Source organism: Bubalus kerabau, chromosome 20 (genome assembly GCF_029407905.1).
Source record: "Bubalus kerabau isolate K-KA32 ecotype Philippines breed swamp buffalo chromosome 20, PCC_UOA_SB_1v2, whole genome shotgun sequence".
In the NCBI taxonomy this organism is placed as follows: domain Eukaryota; kingdom Metazoa; phylum Chordata; class Mammalia; order Artiodactyla; family Bovidae; genus Bubalus; species Bubalus kerabau.
In genome coordinates, this window is record NC_073643.1 from 12,026,420 (window position 1) to 12,044,896 (window position 18,477).

At 46.0% G+C, this 18,477-nt stretch overlaps 1 protein-coding gene across 1 annotated transcript in view; it reads left to right on the top strand.

Moving 5' to 3' along the window:
• Positions 1–18,477, top strand: part of LRRFIP2 (LRR binding FLII interacting protein 2) — a 197,413-nt gene that overhangs the window by 45,897 nt on the left and 133,039 nt on the right. The window contains exons 2-3 of the mRNA XM_055558732.1: positions 3,546–3,648; positions 7,707–7,808. The gene's annotated coding sequence lies outside the window, so the exon portion shown is untranslated. The remainder of the gene's footprint in view (positions 1–3,545; positions 3,649–7,706; positions 7,809–18,477) is intronic.

Here is an 18,477-nt window from a genome sequence, read left to right on the forward strand (position 1 = left end):
AAGTTGGCAAGCAAACTTTTCTAGAAAAGTACACATTGAAAGTCCCCAAACTTAGGCTTTCTTATACACAGACACAAACACACCCCCTTCCAAATGTGAAGATTTCTTAGACTTTGCAGTATGATATGATTTTATTATATAAAGAGAATTTCTTTTATAACAAACTGACCTTCTTCAACACACAAAAACCCAAGTTTCTGAAGCTATAACCAACAGTGTGTCTTGGGCCTATTTAACACAATTTAATTCTCTTGATTTTAAAACGTTGGCTGACCTTAACTATTTTAATAGGTAACATGGCATAGGCCTCACAACTGTCAGCAACTCTGTTATTAGAAAAAAACTATACAATTTGAACATTTCTGAGACCTTATCTCCTCTTCATGACAGCTGGTTCCAGGCAAGCTTGGGCAGAGCAGCTGGAAGCATTTATTGCTTCTTTAGGGCTGTTAGCTGTTGAGAAAGAGAGAGTTAGTTTTCCCCAAAACTGACATTCAAACCCTCCCTAAAAATCCTGTCACCTTCCAGGGCCCGCCCACCCCGGCTCCAGGCCCCGCCCATCCCTGCTCCAGGCCCCGCCCACGACGCGTCTGTCTGCAGTTCTGTTCCCGCAGGTGCAGCTCAGCCAGTGTCCTGGGTCATCCTGGGAGACATGTCCCCAAGGCTGAAGCCGTCCATTGGAGGAACCAGGACACCTCAAGGCAGAAGTGTGACATGGTTCTTCTAATCTTTAAGACATTTGTATCCAGTCTTTATGGCATGTGTAGCAACATGCACCTGATCAAAGCATCAGAGCACCTTTTCACTCTTTGCAAAGTATGTGCATAAGCCTCACCCCACAGTGGAAACAGTGTCAGATTTTATTTTGGGGGGCTCCAAAATCACTGCAGATGGTGACTGCAGCCATGAAATTAAAAGACGCTTACTCTTTGGAAGGAAAGTTAAGACCAACCTAGATAGCATATTCAAAAGCAGAGACATTACTTTGCCAACAAAGGTCCATCTAGTCAAGGCTATGGTTTTTCCAGTGGTCATGTATGGATGTGAGAGTTGGACTGTGAAGAAAGCTGAGCGCCGAAGAATTGATGCTTTTGAACTGTGGTGTTGGAGAAGATTCTTGAGAGTCCCTTGGACTGCAAGGAGATCCAACCAGTCCATTCTAAAGGAGATCAGCCCTGGGTGTTCATTGGAAGGACTGAAGCTGAAGCTGAAACTCCAATACTTTGGCCACTTCATGTGAAGAGTTGCCTCATTGGAAAAGACTCTGATGCTGGGAGGGGTTGGGGGCAGGAGGAGAAGGGGACGACAGAGGATGAGATGGCCGGATGGCATCACCGACTCGATGGACGTGAGTTTGAGTGAACTCTGGGAGTTGGTGATGGACAGGGAGGCCTGGCATGCTGCAATTCATGGGGTTGCAAAGAGTCGGACACGACTGAGCGACTGAACTGATTGAACTGATCCTTCAACAGATCTGAGCCTTTTCCATTAACAACCCTGTCCTCTGACCACCCAGCATCCTCAGCTCTTCCCTCTCCCCAGCCCCTGTCCAAGCTCCAGCCCACCTCTGGGCCTGGTCCGCACACACGCCCTCCGCCCTGACCGCTAGGGTGGGACGAAGTGAGTCAGGGACGCTACATGAGGATCAGGGATGGGGTTGCATGCTTCATCCCCAAAGCTTTTCATTGCCATGAGCAAGAACATCTTGTTACAGTGACGAACATCTTGTTACAGTGACACAGTTTTTATCTTATCTGACAGAAACATTGAGAGACTAAACCTAGCAGGGCAGAAAATGAGAAAGATACCAAACCCAGATTGTGGAGGAAAGCATTTATCAGAAGCCAATACAACTCTAATCCTTCAGGTACGGGGTCAGGAAGCAGGCGACAGGACCGAGCATTGCTGCATCTTGTGAAACTCAGGTCACCCCCTGATCAGAGCCAAGCTGGCTCCTCTGCCCGACCGCAGTGCCCTGGAGACAAGGACCGATTTCCAGATATTCCTGCCTCACCCGAGAGTCTTAAACGTGAGATGGCTGGCAGCGCCACCTGGTGGCCCCTTGGTGATGTGCCAGCCTCTGGAGCCTAACGGCTAAGTCGCTTCAGTCGTGTCCGACTCTGTGCGACCCCATAGACGGCAGTCTACCAGGCTTCCCTGTCCCTGGGATTCTCCAGGCAAGAACACTGGAGTGGGTTGCCATTTCCTTCTCCAATGCATGAAAGTGGAAAGTGAAAGTGAAGTCGCTCAGTCGTGTCCGACTCTTAGCGACCCCATGGACTGCAGCCCACCAGGCTCCTCCATCCATGGGATTTTCCAGGCAAGAGTACTGGAGGGGGTGCCATTGCTGCACTGCACATCTAATCAGCCAGCACCAGTGCTGGTACGTGCCAGCCCACATGGACGGCAGCACAGTGTGTCACCCCATCTTTCCCCTGTCCAGTGACTTTGCAAAGGCAAGGGAATGAGCACTGGGAATGAGAGTCTTACCTGGAAGCCACCTAGGGCTACAGCACAGCCTCACCCTTCAAGTGTGACCCCCGAGGGCTGTCCTCAGCCCAAAATGATATACCCACACTGCCAGATTGTTCCAGAGACTTCTCCTAGCCTTTTCCAGTTGTCTTTTCAGTTGTCATTGTTCAGTTGCTAAGTTGCATCCAACTCTTTGTGATCCCATGAACTGCAGCACACCAAGCTTCCCTATCCTTCACTATCTCCCAGAGTTCGCTCAGACTCATGCCCATTGAGCCAGTGATGCCATCCAACCATCTCATCGTCTGTTGCCCCCTTCACTTGCCCTCAATCTTTCCCAGCATCAGGGTCTTTTCCAGTGAGATGGTTCTTAGCATCAGGTGGCCAAAGTCTTTCCAGTACATCAGAGAAAAACTCTTCTTATAATTAATGCTCATTTCAGTGTTATTTTTTTAAATATATATTTTTTAAAAAATTTTAGATCTTTTGACCGTACCTAGTGGCATGTGGAATCTTGGTTCCCCGACCAGGGATCTAACCCATGCCCCCTGTATTGGCAGCATGGAGTCTTAACCACTAGACCACCAGAGAAGTCCCATCTCTGTGTTTAAACACCGTAAGGAGACAATATTCCAGCTCTCCCCAAAACTCTTAGCGCGAACATGAGAATAAGTGTGGGTAACTAAGCAACAATGCCTCTGAGGACAGCTGCCCCAGGTATGATAAATGGTTCCATAAGGATGTGGCCTTTCTGCTCAGATCAGTACAGGTAGTGACTATTTCCAGATAAAAATACTGATGAAGCCCCTGCCATATTCATCCTGATCATGCCAGAGAAATCCCAGCAGACAAGAGGGACACTGAATGCTCTGGAAAGTGAGTGAGAGAAAACTCTGAAACATTATAAGCAAAGCAGACCATTAGGGTATTGTAAACACTGGGCAGGATACTTTTTTGGGGAAAGATAGTAATTCATGTTTTACTGGGTGCTGTTTGGTTGTTTATCTTGAATTTCATGCAAGTAGCCTTTGTCATTCTTTGCCTCAGGGTTGTTTGTTTGTTTGTTTTTGCAGAGTGGGATGCAGAAGTGACTAGAGCTCAGGAGCGTGTTCTCCTGTCTCCACAACGGCTCCCTGTTGAGGAAATGTCCCAGAGGCAGAGTGGAGAGAGGAACAGGTGTGCTGGCAAGGACAGAATGCCACGCAGGGTCCATGGGGAGACTTGTGAGTCCATGAGACTTGGGGATGGCTCTACAGGGGGACCATGAGACCTCAAGGGGACGTTAGGGTTGGAGGGCTAGACGAATGACCCAAAGCCCCCATCCTCACCAAAGACTTTGGTGCTCCAAGCTGAACTTGAACAGGCCTGATGGACTGGGACAATCAGTGGTCTCCACATCAGCCAATGTGGGTCCATGATTCTTGATCAGAGAGGCCTCCCCTTTCCTTTAGCTTCCCTGGTGGCTCAGTCAGTAAATAATCTGCTTGCAATGCAGAAGACCGCCTGCAATTCAGGAGACCTGGGTTTGATCCCTGAGTCAGGAAGATCCCCTGGAGAAGGAAATGGCAACTCACTCCAGTATGCTTGCCTGGGAAATCCCATGGACAGAGGAGCCTTGTGGGCTACAGTCCATGAGGTCACAAGAGTCGGACATGACTTAGCAATAAAACCACCCTTTGCTTTATCTCTGTAAATGATCCCAGGGTGGAAAGATGCCCACAGTAACACCCAAGGCAGAATTTCCTGTCCACCCAGCAGAGTGAGGCTACAGGAACAGAACATAAAGAAAGATGATTCTCTCTGCCCACCTAGGATGATAGATTCAGATTCACACCACTCCAGACACTGGTAGGCAGAGACTTGGCAGAAACCAGCCCCTAGAATAAGTGGGACCCAGTAGGAAACATAAAATGGAGACAGAAGACAAAGATTCAGAAGTAACGAATTAAAATCCAAGCATTTAAAGCCGGGAGCCACACGGGGTCCCTGCAGTGGACCTAGACAGGCCTGGTATTTGCCCATGTTAATGAAGGGTGACCCCCAGATCCTCAATGAGGGTCCTGGGCGTATAAAGTAGAGCCTGTGACTCTCAGCTACAGCTCTGGTGCACTCTCCCCCCTTGTCTTCTGAGATCTCGGTAAAATTGGCCTGAGCATCTTCTCCCGTGAGCTGGGGGAGATGTGGGAGAATTTCCAGGGAGGTATAGTCAGGGGTCCTGCCTCTCAGGAAGCCTGATGGGGCTCTGGAAGTCAGTATTTCTCCCTTTCCAGACAGGCCAGAGAGAGCAAGTTTCATCCTCTCACATACAGATTGTGTTACTCCATCCCCCTTTAGACTTCAGTTGCGTTCTCAAAAAGCAATTACTCAGTTGTCAAAACTAAACTCTTAAGATCAATGCATTTTATTGGATGTTAAATAGCCCTCAACCTAAAAGAAAGAAAAATCAATACTTGCTATGAGTGTCCCTGAAATCTGGAAGCATATGCCTGGAGAATCCCATGGACAGAAGGGCCTGGTGGGCTAGAGTCCATTGTTCGCAAAGAGTCAGACACAACTGAGGCAACTTCACACAACATGATATATATATATATGTACATCATGATGTATATGTATATTTATATCATACATATACAAATTATTTATGTGTGTGTGTATATATATATATCAAAGACATCTTCAAACTGTAAAATGTAACACACTACTGGCTCTGCTTCTGGACTTTAGGACACCGCAGGGTTGGGTTAGGTTAATGAAGACTGAATAGGCCCTGTGTTCTTCTCATTCTAGAGTGTGGCCCCCATTGTTCTCCACACTAGGATTATGTGGGCAGGACATGCCCAGGTGAGCAGCCCTGACACAGTGCTGGCCCAGCAGTGAGCATAGAGTTGGAGCACCCAAGGGGGAAAATATCCATTATGGGTTTTTTTAAAACTTCATTGGTAGACTTCCCTGATGGTCCAGTGGCTAAGACTCCATGCTCCCAATGCAGGGGCCTGGGTTCGACCCCTGGTCAGGAAACTAGATCCCACAGGCTGCAACTAAGAATTTACATGCCACGGCTAAAAATCCCTCGTACCGCAGCTAACAATCCCTGTACCGCGACTGAGACCCAGCACAGCCAAACACACACATGCATACATACACACATGCATGCATACATATACATACATGCATGCATGCATACATACATGCTGTGTTGGGAGAGAAAAGATCTAAGCTCTATACCCATCTACTTGCTCCCTTGAGCAACTTTCTTTTTCTTTCCTGGGCATTAAATATTCAGCTGGACAAAGTGACAGCTTACATTTTATGACTGATTCTTTATTTTCTCCATCCCAAAGAACTCAGGGTGATGGTCCTTATATAAGTGAGGCACCCTGTAAGTACCCATTCTTTAAGAAGATGTTGCTATTCCAAGTTTCCAAATGGAAAACCAAGGTTTAGAGTGGCTGAGGCCATATACCACATTGAAAACAAAATATCTTACAATCTCCATACCACTGAAGGGAGTGCATGCTGGATTTCCATGTTGCTAAGGGTAAAAGCACAGATGCCCTTTCCGAAGCCCGTTGGCCTGATGGAAAGGGCAGAATAGATAGGGCTTACACCCTTGCAGGTGAGAGGCTCTGGAGAAGACCATCTTGGGAAAGCCACCTGCCCGTGCCTTACAAGGGTAGGAACTCTCCCCACAAGCCCACGCTGCTGCAAAAAGCAGAGCACAGCCCAAGGAGCGGCCAGTGGCCTGAGCTACACTGGATTAAACTCGGCCGACTCAGCCCAAATAAGGCCGTACAGAGCGGGGTGTTTTTAAAAGATTTTAAAACAGCACACTCACTGAATGCAACACCAGCAAATTGTTGTGGACCAGTGCTTCCCCTGTGTGATTCTAAATGTCGTGAGTGCCATCTGCTGCCCAGATTGTGAAACGTCTTGTCTCTTCCTTTCTTTTCAGCAACAAGAAGAAAGCTTGAATGCAGTAGATCCCAAACTGCATAAGTAGGATGGGGGGTCTGACAATCTTTCCAAGATGTGTGACCTCTTTGTGTTTTAATTTTCATGATAGCCTTAAAAAGTTAATACATACATGTGCCAGATTGTCAGCCTGATAAAGGTAAATCATCAGACCAAATTCCAGGCCTTTGTTTTACATTTGTTAGGTAGGATATTACTGGGAGATTGTGTCCACCGCTGTTGTTTTAATTCTTGCCTCTTAGTGAAAAAGATCAGACGTGGACTGACTTCTTAAGGAAACATTTATTCTAAGAAGGAAAAGCCAAAGGACTCAGCTGTGAGCGCCATAGCAATTGTAGAAAAGTCTTTTTGGAATTACATCATTGTAGGGCTCACAGTGGTCTTTTTAGGGTTGTCTGGTTATGCCACACAGCATGTGGAACTTCCCTGACCAGGGATCAAACCAGTGCCCCCCACATTGTAAGCACAGAGTCTTAACCACTGGACCACCAGCAAAGTCCCAGGGCTTACAGTGGTCTGAGCATATGTGACCCAAAAGAATCTGAGACAGAACAGCAAGGAGTATACGTGCAATACAAAGACAATTTTGTGGAAGCATCATCCATTCCACTGAGTTGATAGAGGTCATTGATATAGCTTTATTTGGTTAACTTGTAATTTTGCTTTGCTTTTATGGTTGCTTAGGACTTACAATGGCACCCCACTCTAGTACTCTTGCCTGGAAAATCCCATGGACGGAGGAGCCTGGTAGGCTGCAGTCCATGGGGTCACTAAGAGTCGGGCATGACTGAGCGACTTCACTTTCACTTTTCGCTTTCATGCATTGGAGAAGGAAATAGCAACGCGCTCCAGTGTTCTTGTATGGAGAATCCCAGGGACAGGGGAGCCTAGTGGGCTTCCGTCTATGGGGTCGCACAGAGTCGGACATGACTGAAGCGACTTAGCAGTAGCAGGACTTAAAGAATAGGAAATGTGTGCCTAGTATTGTTTGAAATATTTATGTTTCATTATATACAACAATTTACTTCTTCTAACTGGTCCCCCTGTTTCTATCCCTCACCTCAGTACACACACATATACAGTATTACTTGTTGAATGAATTCTGTCAACACGGAGAGTTTGCTAGAATTTTCTTTCTCTAAAAAGGATCCATATATTACTCAATATTTGTCAGGTGTTGCTGCACTAGAGCTGTGCTGTGTAACAAACAACCGCCAAATTCTAATGGCTCACAATAACCCTCTGTTTTTCTTGTCCACCAGTCTGCAGGCCAGCTTCCAGTCTGTTCCCGGTGTCATTCATCTTTGAACAAGCTCACGCTCTATTTGTGGCAGGTGGCAGAAGCACAAGAAACCCAGCTACAGGTAAGCACGGTTAAAGCCTCTGCTCATGTCATCTTTGCTCACATCCTATTGGCCGGAGCAAGTCACATGGCCAACATCAACTGGACCAGGATGTAAATTTCTCCCACGGAAGTTGAGAGAAGCCAGGACAAGGGCCAGGAAGGAAGGTAGAGTTGTGGACAAACCCTATAATCTATCACAGACTCACATTTTAGAAATATTGCCTTTAAGAAAGGAATCATTTATATTCCCATTTCTCCCTTTAAAAAGTATAGAAGCTCCCATCCATGGGGTAACTAAATCTATGCATTTAATTCTCTTCTCCCATTTCTTTTTTTTTTTTTTTTAATTTGGCTGTGCCAGGTCTTAGTTGTGGCATGTAAGATCCTTAGTTGTGACATGTCATCTCTTAGTTGTCAACTCTTAGTTGCAGCATGTGGGGCTTAATTTCCTGACAAGAGATCAAAACTGTATTGGGAGTGCAGAATACTCCCCTGTATTGGGAGTGCAGAATCTTAGCCATTGGACTACCAGGGAAGTCCCTCTTCTTCCATTTCTGAAGTCTCCATCAAAGTAGCTAATTGAGCTTAGGGTCAAAAATTCTAAATTGCAACAGGAAACCAGAAGAGGAGCAAAAACAGGCCTAAAACTTAAAAACTGGAAAATTACAGACAAAGGGAACCCTGGAAGCAGTGCTAACCTTTCCACTGTCTGCTAAATGGGCTTTTAAGAAAAACCCAACTGGAAATGAAGTGATGGGATCCCAGGAAACCCGCTGCCAACGCTCAATGGAATAGGGTTCTTGGCTGGGTGACCTCACTCTCTGCAGAGCTCGCCCTTGCACTGAGCCTGTGGGAAGCAAGCTCGGGTACACGGGCCTTGCTGAGAAAGGCTCCCGCATGGGCAACTGGGCTGATCAGTGAGCAGAGCCAGACCCTGCAGCTTTGGTTAGCCGACGTGGGCATGGCAGGGAAATGCCCGGCACACAGCAGGCACTCCCGAGGCAGGGGTCTCCCTCCGTGGAGAGGGACCTGCTGCAGGGTCCAGTCCCCTCTGTAAGGATGAGCAGTCAGAATAATGACGAGATGTACAGAACGACTCCACAGTTTAAAAGAAGCAGCCCACAGTGATCCAAACAGGGTGATTCTGACACGTGGGTTAATACATGAATGAACTAGAATACAGGTGGTCCCTGGCTTCCGGTGATTCAACATGGCTTCTCGACTCTATGGTGTGGCACAGAGAAGTATGTTGAGTTAGAAAGTTGGTTTTTTACTTCAGATTTTGAATTGTGATCTTTTCTGGGCTAGTCCTCTATAATAGGTCCTCTCTTGTGATGCTGGGCAGAGGAAGCTCCCATTCAGCTACATGATGATGAGGGTAAACAAAAGATAACACTTAAAAGCATTCCATTCCGTGTTTCACTTTCAGTACAGAATTCCATAAATTACATGAGATATTCGACACTTTATTATGAATATTTATTGACTTATTTGGCTCCACCACGTCTTCGTTGCAGCACGCAGATCTTTAGTTGTGGCACGCGAACTCTTAGCCGTGGTATGTGGGATCTAGTTCCCTGAGCAGGGATTGAACCCAGGCCCCCTGCATTGGAAGTATAGGGTCTTAACCCCTGGACCACCAGGGAAGTCCTGACAGTTGTTATAAAATGGGCTGTGTATTAGATGATTTTGCCCAGCTGTAGGCTAATGTAAGTGTTTCTGAGCACATGTAAGTTAGGCTTGATTAAGCTATGATATTCGGTAAAGTAGGTGTATTAAATGTATTTTTGACTTAAGATATTTTCAACTTATAATGACTTTATTGGGATACAACCCCGTCATAAGCTGAGGAAGATATGTATAATCTAGATACAGGCTTAAGTAATAAGGAAAGTTAGCATGTGACAAAAAAGATATTCTTTAAAATGAAACGAAAAAATGGATAAATCAAAATGTGTGTCAGGATAGCTGACTAGTCACCTTTGGGAGAAATAAATCTGAATTTCCTACCTGAATCCTTGTACCAAAATTAATTCTGGATAGATGAGATAATTATTGTTTAAGAGTTTAATAAAGATACACGCCTGCTAAGTCACCTCAGTCGTGTCCAAATCTTTGAGACCCTATGGACTGTAGCCCACCAGGCTCCATGGGATTCTCTAGGTGAGAATATTGGAGTGGGTTGCCATGCCCTCCTCCAAGGGATCTTCCTGACCCAGGGATTGAACCCACATCTCTTATGCCTCCTGCATTGGCAGGCAGGTTCTTTACCACCAGCACCACCTGAGAAGCCCATACAGGTACACACAGAAAAAAATTTTTTAATATTTAGTCAGAGTGTGGGAAAGGTCTCTCTTAGCCCTACATTAGCCTCAGAACCCAGAACAGAGGAGACCAGGGAGTCAGACCATCGGAAGAGGATCATTTTTCCCTCCAAAGGTGAACTTCTCAGAAGTTCCACGGAGCAGTGGATAGAAAGGAAGAAGAATTTAGTGGGGCACCAGAGATACCCTGGGCTTCCCAGGCGGCTCAGCAATAAGGTATCCACCTGCCAATGCAGGAGACACGAGACACGGGTTCGATCCCTGGGTGGGGAGATCCCCAGGAGGAGGAAATGGCACTCCATCCTCTTCAATATTCTTGCCTGGAAAATTCCAAGGACAGAGGAGCATGGTGGTTTACAATCCATGGGGTCATAGAGAGTTGGCCATGACTGAGCACACACACAGATACCTAGTATTTCCTGCCCAACCCATCTCCTCCTCTTAGAGAAACCCAGTGTCCTCCAAAAGGGGCTGCCCTGTACCCTGTGATCTCCCATCAAACCCATGCTGACTGATCAGAGGTTATTCCCAGGAACTTGGAAATGGACCCAGAGACAGTGGCCCTGCTGGCTCTGAGGAGAGAAGCTTCAGGGTAATGGGGACCTAAGAGCTAGCGTGGGTACCTTGACATCCACAGATGCTACAGAGGCAGGCCCAAGAAGCTGGGGTGAATCAAGGTGTGTGCAGGAGCAGGTGCGGGGGCCCACCAGTTCGAGGCCACTGGGCCTCAGAGAGACAGCAAGGCTGGAGTGCAGTGACTGTTCTCCAGAAAACCTTTTCTATGAGCTCCCCCACCCCATGACCCAGCAATACACCCGCTTCTACCTGTTCGTCTTCCTCGCAGCTTCACGACGTCGGGAAGATGCAGCTTATACAGACATGCACACTGAGAAGAGTGCCTTAGAAAGGAAGGGACAGATAGAGATGTGCAATGTGCAGAAGGATGTGCAATGTCCCTGCAGGCTCTGACCTGTGCGAGAGTGACCGGAAGGAGCAACAGAAACACAACCTGGGACAATAAAACGCACGAAACCAGCACACAGTGCCTCCAAGCCCACGGAAGGGATGCTGGGGGAAAGTGTGGCAAAAGAAACACTCAAAGGTGGCAGCCAGAGGACGAACGGTCCTGTGGTGCTCCTCTTATTTTCGGGGGCGTTCGCGACGTGGAGAAAACGGCGATGTGCAACCCTGAGCGATGTCTGTGAGGGCTGAAAACGCCAAGCCTGGCAGCTTGAAAGCAGCTGCCTCGGGGTCACAGAGGCCAGGCCCCTCCGATTCCAGGCAGGGCAACAGCTCTTCAGACTTTTCAAGACGATCTCCATGGTGCTGATTTTCACCCCTGAGGGCAAGCGTGAAGAAAGGAGCAGGATGAAAGGACTCACCCTCAGATCTGAAGGCTCAGCTCCCCACCATAGTGAGAGTGCCGTGTTGATGCCATTGGGCAAAAGTGGGGCCTTTTACAAAAATAGAATCAAGCTGCACCAGTGGCATTTTGGGAAACAAAGACTCTTCAGGGAAAAAGAGATTGGGGTTTTGTTTTTTAATGAGTGCAGCAGTATAGAGCGTCCCAGGGCCACAGGTAGAAAGTCAACAGTTGAGCCTCAAAGAAATGAGGAAAAGAAAACTAAGAGGCGTCCAGCAGGTTAGAGCCAGTCATCCCTGCTGGGATGTTTCTAGCCAGCGATGCTCGGTCGACCAATCAGGAATCTGAGCTGAAAGGTAATTTTAGTTGCTGACAACTGAGGTGGGTGGGGGAGTGGGCTTCTCCCTTTCTCTACGTCTATCCAGGAGCCCCCAGCTCCATCTCATCCTCTCTGCTCCTTGGTATTAGGGCTGGAAAGAGTCTTTGAGACATAGCCCAGCCCTCTGCTCCTGTGTGGCCCAATAGTGTCCTGAGATATTAATTTATGATACATCCTCCCCACATGTCCCCTCCCTCCTTTCTTCAGTTCAAGATGGTTTCAGGGTCCATGGCAAGACAAAAAGAGACTCAGGCCACAGGATTTTCTTCTGCTTTTGTTTCTAAAATCTGTGCCCAGGATTAGGGTGAGGTCAGGTGAAGCAGTGTCCCCGGTCCCAAAATTTAAGGAACCACCCAAACACTTAATAATCAGGATAAAGTAATGTTCTAATGCAATAGTTTTTAAAAATCCAAATGAAAACCCTCGTAAAAGCCACAGTTTTTAACTTTGTACTCATATATTTAATGGCTGAAGAGGATACCTCACTCCCCTCATCATAACCCTAGCCCCACCTGAGGAAGAATTTGGAGGGTGTAGGGAGGGAAAAAGGAGTTTTCAGAGAGAGGAGGAAGGAAGCATATCCCTCAAACCAGACACAGAGATTCTTCCCAGTTGAGGAAACAGGATTCTTTCGGCCCTGGGAGCCTCAGGCCTCCCCCTGGAGACCTAGCGGGAGGTGGATGCTGTTGTTCAGTCACTCAGTCGTGTCCGACTCTTTGCAGCCCCATGGACTGCAGCACACCAGACCTCCCTGTCCTCCACTACCTCCTAGAGTTTATTCAAGCCTCCCCCTGGAGACCTAGTGAGAGGTGGATGCTGTTGTTCTGTTGCTCAGTCATGTCCGACTCTCTGCGACCCCATGGACTGCAGCACGCCAGGCCTCCCTGTCCTCCACTACCTCCTGGAGTTTGTTCAAACTAATGTCCACTGAGTCGGTGATGCCATCCAACCATCTCATCCTCTGTGGCCCCCTTCTCCTGCCCTCTATCTTTCCCAGCATCAGTGAGAGGTTGGGCCCCAAAGAAGAATAATTAGTTCACCACAGAGGTAAGAATATGGACATCTGTACAAAGGCGTTCCAGGCCCAAGAGTGGCGAGGGGGCACCATAGAAGTGGGCTGGGATGGTGGATGTGTCCACAGTGACCCCAGGCACCTGGTCACTAAAGGATGCTCACTCCCTAGGACGTGACATCACAAGACCCCAGAATGGTGGTCCAGTGTGGAGGATGTGTGAGATCACTGCCCACCAGCCAGCAGAGTGGAGGTAAGCACATTCAAAACACATTTCAACTGACAGCAAATAAAAAGTTGTACAACTAGCTTAGGACAAATGGTATTAATACCTGCCAGATCCAGATTGGCAATCCAAAGTCCAAAGGTTGATTAAGCAGCTTTTGCATCCAGATTGGAGTTTTTTGTTTTTGTTTTTTAAGAAAAAAGACCAGATGAATCTATATTTGATGGAGAAGCATCAATTTCAGCATGTCAATTTAAAATGACAGCCTTAGTTTTAGGAAGAATGTTTATTAAAATCATATTTTCTGTTTCCCATTACCTCCCTGATGCTCCTGCATAAATCTTTTCTCTCTGTCAAATGCCTGGCAGCGTTTGGTGATGGCTGATGAGAAATCAGAGCAATCTGAGAGCCATCTGTCTTACCGTCCCCACCATCACCCCCCACCTCCCACCAAAGTCCTTTCGGGAAGTTGGAGCTGAGAATTTATACAGTATGCTTCTTTCTATCCGATCAGGAGAGAGCCCAAGATCTCACAACTGAAATTTACTTCCATATCATGATGAAGTTATTGGCTTTCTGTTGACATAAATTACATGGGTACTACAATAGACCAAGCATCATTTTCTCTGTGGTGCCTGGTTTTTGTAATAGCAGCTGGATTTCTCAGTGTAATTTTTCTTAAGGTCAAATTTTCTCCTCCAAGTAGAGTCAGTGATATGAAACTTGTCAGAACAAATCTAGATATATCTTTATGTTCCTGCATTATTCAATTCCCAGATTCTATCAGGAAGGTAGACAAGGAGAAAATATATCATTAGCAACAAAATAAATATCAGAGGCTACTCTGTACAGTATCTGTGTAAAACAGAAAGAATACAACCCAGGGGAAAGGGAGAAATTTCCATTATTTATTCCAAATACCATTACTTGCTGGAAACCAATAGAGTTTCCACTGCAATTTACTTCCAGATTCTAAGACACCATTACCACAAGATACACCATAGGTTTAATAAGAGTTTTCAAGGGAGAAAAGGAAACTATATTAAGTATTCATCAATTGTAAAATGAATTCCATTTGGAGGAATGCTAAAATGTGAAAAGTAGCCATCTTAGAATGGAGAAAAACAGGTAAGGAGATGCTAGCTCATTGCAACTTAGCCATTAGTACTTGCCCCAGAGGGATGGCCATGGTATTCCCACACAGGAGCCAAAGACAAGGTCATAAAACTTGAGATCAAGACGCAGAAGGGGAGGAATGTGTTTTTCCAGGTTCCCTAGATAAAGTGGCTTGAAGGGAGGAGCCATGCCTATAGGAATAACAGGGTCAGATTCTACTACCTGTGTGATACGGGTCCTCAGGCTCCTTGTCAGGGGAAATCAGGGACTTCTTTATTCATGCAACAGATGTTTATAGTGCATTGAAAATTTTCCAGACACTGTTCCAGACACTGATGATACCTAAAGGAATAAGACAGAGAAGGTCCCTGCCCGCCTGGAGCTTATATTCTAGCAGTGCAAGAGGAGGAGGCAGGACACTCAGAAGTATGTATGTGTGTTCAGTCACTCAGTCGTGTCCAACTCTTTGAGATCCCATGGACTGTAGCCCGCCATCTCCTCTGTCCATGAGACTTTTCAGGCAAGAATATTGGAGTGGGCTGCCATGCCCTCCTCCAGGGGATCTTCCCAACCCAGGAACTGAACCCATGTCTCTTGCGTCTCCTGCATTGCAGGCTAATTCTTTACACTGCACCACCAGCAGGCAAACCAAATAAGCAAGGTCGGCCTACACAGTGAGAAGTGCACAGAAGAGTTTACACAAGGGTGGGGCGGCGCCTCTGAGGAGGAGTGGCTGAGCTGAGACCCGGAAGAGCTGAAGGGAAGTTGTTCCAGAGAAAGCAAACAGCCAGTAAAAGATCCCAAAAGATGCATCACTAATTATTAGAGAAATGCAAATCAAAACCACAATGAGGTATCACCTCACTCCAGTTAGAACGGCCAGCACCAAAAAGTCTACGAATAATGAGAGAGAGGAGTTTAAGTGAACCACCTTGGAGCCACAGAGCCTAACTCTCTTGTTTGCTGGCTGCATAACAAGTTACTTAATCTCCCTAAACTTTACTTTTCTCACCTATAAAATTTACCTTCTAAAGCAGTTATGAGGATTAGATGAGCTTCTATGTATAAAATGCTTAGAACAATACATAAGATATCTAGGTGCTCAATAAATTGAAGATTTTTTTTTAGAGTCTACAAGTAATAAATGCTAAAGAGGGAATGGAGAAAAGAGAACTCTCCTACACTGTTGGGAATGTAAATCGGTGCTGCCACTGTGGACAATAGTATGAAGGTACCTTAAAAAACTAAAAATAGAGCTACCACGTGATCTAGCAATCCCACTCCTGGGCATATATTCGGAAAAGATGAAAACTCTAATTCACAGAGATACATGCACCCCAGTGTTCATAGCGGTGCTATTTACAATAGAAACAAGACACAGAAGCAACCTAAATGTCTGTTGACAGACAAACGGATGAAGATGGGGTACATACAGACAATGGAATATTAGTCATAAAAAAGAGAAATAATGCCTTTGCAGCAACATGGATTGACCTGAACGTGATCCCATTAAGTGAAGTAAATCAGACAGAGAAAGATGAATATATGATTTGATTTATATGTGGACTCTAAAAAAATAATACAAATGAACTAATTTACAAAACAGAAACAGGCTCACAGATTTAGAAAACAAAGTTATGTAGAAAAAGAACTTGTGGTTGCTGGAAGGGAAGGGACAGTGAGGGGCTTTGGGAAGGTTGTGTAAAGACTGCTATGTTTAATATGGGTAACCAACCAGGACCTACCGTAGCGCAGGACATGGGGCGCGCAGTGTTGTGTGCCAGCCTTGATGGGAGGAGGGTTTGGGGAGAGTGGATCCATGTATATGGATGGCTGAGTCCCTTTGCTGCTCACCTGAAACTGCCACAACACAAAATAAAAAGTTTAAAGTTTTTAAAAAACAGCAACAGAAAAAAGTCATAGTTACCAAAGGGGCAATGTGGAGGGGAGGGATAAATTAGGAGGTTGGGATTAGCATATGCAACCTAATATATATATAATAGATAATCAATAAGGACCTACTGTATAGGGAAATATAGTCAACATCTTATATCTATATTCAATATCTTAATAACCTATAAGGAAAAAGTATACATATATATGTATATATACACACACTTATATATGTGGGTGTATATACACACACACTTACATATGTGGGTCACTTTGCTATATGCCTGAAACAAATACTATATTATGAATCAACTATAGTTTAATTAAAAAAAAAACTCTTTCTTGTTGTGGCTTCTAGGAAAGCACTCTGGTTGATCTCCTAACTCTGTTCTTCTGCTCATTTCCTGTCTTCCTGACCTGTTCATATTAATGGGCCCAGATACTTCTGCCCTTGCTCCCTACAATCTACTCCTAATACAGCAGCCAGAGTTACTCTTAAAAATATAGGTCAGATCATGTTACTCCTTTGCCCAGGACCCTCCCATGGCATACTATTTCACTCGGAGAAAAAGTTCTTCCGGTCACCCAAGAGGCCCTTTGTGACCTGCCTCCCTTACCTCTCTGCCCGCAGCTCACTCTGTCCTCCTTGCACACATTCGGAATACTTCTGCCTCAGGGCCTTTGCACCATCTCTTCTATCTTCCTGGAATCCCCTGTGTCCAGATATCTCATGGGTCAACCTCTGAACTTCTTCAAAGCCTTTGCTCAAATTGTCATCTTCTCAGAGAGACCTTCCCTGAGCACTTCATTTAAAACTGCAGCACTTCCTCCTGTCCTGATTCCTTTTCCTTTGTTTCTTTTTAGTTGCCTCTATTACCTCTTAATAGTACTTTATCATCTGTGTGCTTGTGTTCAGTCACTCAGTCGTGTCTGACTCTTTGTGACCCCATGGACTGTAGCCTGCCAGGCTCCTTTGGCCATGGGATTTCCCAGGCCTGAATAGTGCAGCAGGTTGCCATTCCTACTCCAGGGAATCTTTTCAAACCGGGAATCAAACCCACGTCTCTTGAGTCTCCTGCATTGGCAGGTGTATCCTTCACTGCTAGCACCGCCCGGGAAGCGCACACTATCGTCCACTCGTTACACTTACGGTTTACTGGCTCTCCCTCCCAACCAGGAGGTAAATTCCCCAGAGATGGGAACCTCTGTGCTTTGTTCATAGATAGAATCCAAACGCCGCCTAGGATGATTCTAGATGTATCTTGGAGTTCGTCTTAAGGTCTCCCCTCTACCTGAAGGGGACCGTTCCCCAGACCCTGAATGCAGAAGGTCCCTCAAAGCCTACGGAACCTGGAAACAGTAAGGCTGTCTAGGGCATAACCCTGGATTTGAAGCAGAGAAGGTGGATGTGGGGCTCAGTGGCCACCCCCAGCTCTGTGATCTTGAGCAACTCACTTCATCTCACTAAGATTCAGTTTCTTCATCTGGAACATGAATAAGTTGTTCCTCCTTTCATCCAGAACAGTGGTGGGAAGTGTGGCTTTAGAGCTTAAATTCCTTATGCCTCCTTACCCAGGGAAGTGGCCTACTCAATAGCTTTGGGTTACGACCCAAGGTCAATATCCATGTTTACCAACTGACCTTTGGGATAAAATATTGTTTCCGAGAGAGGACACATTGTAATTTTATTTATTTTTGGCCACACTGCCCCAATTGTGGGATCTTTGTTCCCCAGCTAGGGATTAAACCAAGGCCCTTGGCTGTGAATGTGCAAAGTCATAACCACTGGACCACTGGGGAATCTCACACACTGGTTTTTCTTTATTTATTTATTTTAATTGGAAGCTAATTACTTTATAATATTGTAATGGGTTTTGCCATACATTGACATCAGTCAGCCATGGGTGTACGTGTGTTCCCCATTCTGAACCCCCCCCACCTCCCTCCCCATCCCATCCCTCTGGGTCATCCCAGGGCACCAGCCCTGAGCACCCTGCCTCATGCATCTGGGCTGGCAATCTATTTCACATATGGTAATATACATGTTTCAATGCCATTCTCTCAAATCATCCCCCCTCTCGCCTTCTCCCACAGAGTCCAAAAGTCTGTTCTTTATATCTGTGTCTCTTTTGCTGTCTCACATATAGGGTCATCGTTACCATCTTTCTAAATTCCATATATATGCGTTCATATACTGTATTGGTGTTTTTCTTTCTGGCTTACCTCACTCTGTATAATAGGCTCCAGTTTCATCCACCTCATTAGAACTGATTCAAATGTATTCTTTTTAATGGCTGAGTAATACTCCATTGTGTATATGTACGACAGCTTTCTTATCCATTTGTCTGCTGATGGACATCTAGGTTGCTTCCATG